A 348-nucleotide genomic window follows, 5' to 3' on the forward strand; every position below is an offset into this window, starting at 1 on the left:
ACCGCGCACAATGCTTCCTCGGGAGAGGCAGCACTCAGTGACAAAGGACGCAGTGCCTTTTCCGGCGCAGTTTTTCGAAAAACGACCCGCCACCGGGATATGTAATAAGGGAGAATGTTTGGTGATGAGTTAGGAGTGGAACTTGTACAGGGTGGACCGGTAGAAACTTACGTGAGGAGCTAGAATAACTCGGGAAGATTTTGGATGATAAGTTGTGTGGCGTGATGCTCGATCGTTGAGTAGGTTTTGTTTAGTTATGTTTGTCATACAGGGTGCTCGTTTTGAAGTAGTAAGGCTACTATAAAAGGATTGATAGAAAAGTTGTTTGGCGTGAAGGAGGATGTCTAA

The sequence above is a fragment of the Habropoda laboriosa genome, unplaced genomic scaffold (assembly GCF_001263275.1).
Source record: "Habropoda laboriosa isolate 0110345459 unplaced genomic scaffold, ASM126327v1 scaffold12, whole genome shotgun sequence".
NCBI lineage: Eukaryota > Metazoa > Arthropoda > Insecta > Hymenoptera > Apidae > Habropoda > Habropoda laboriosa.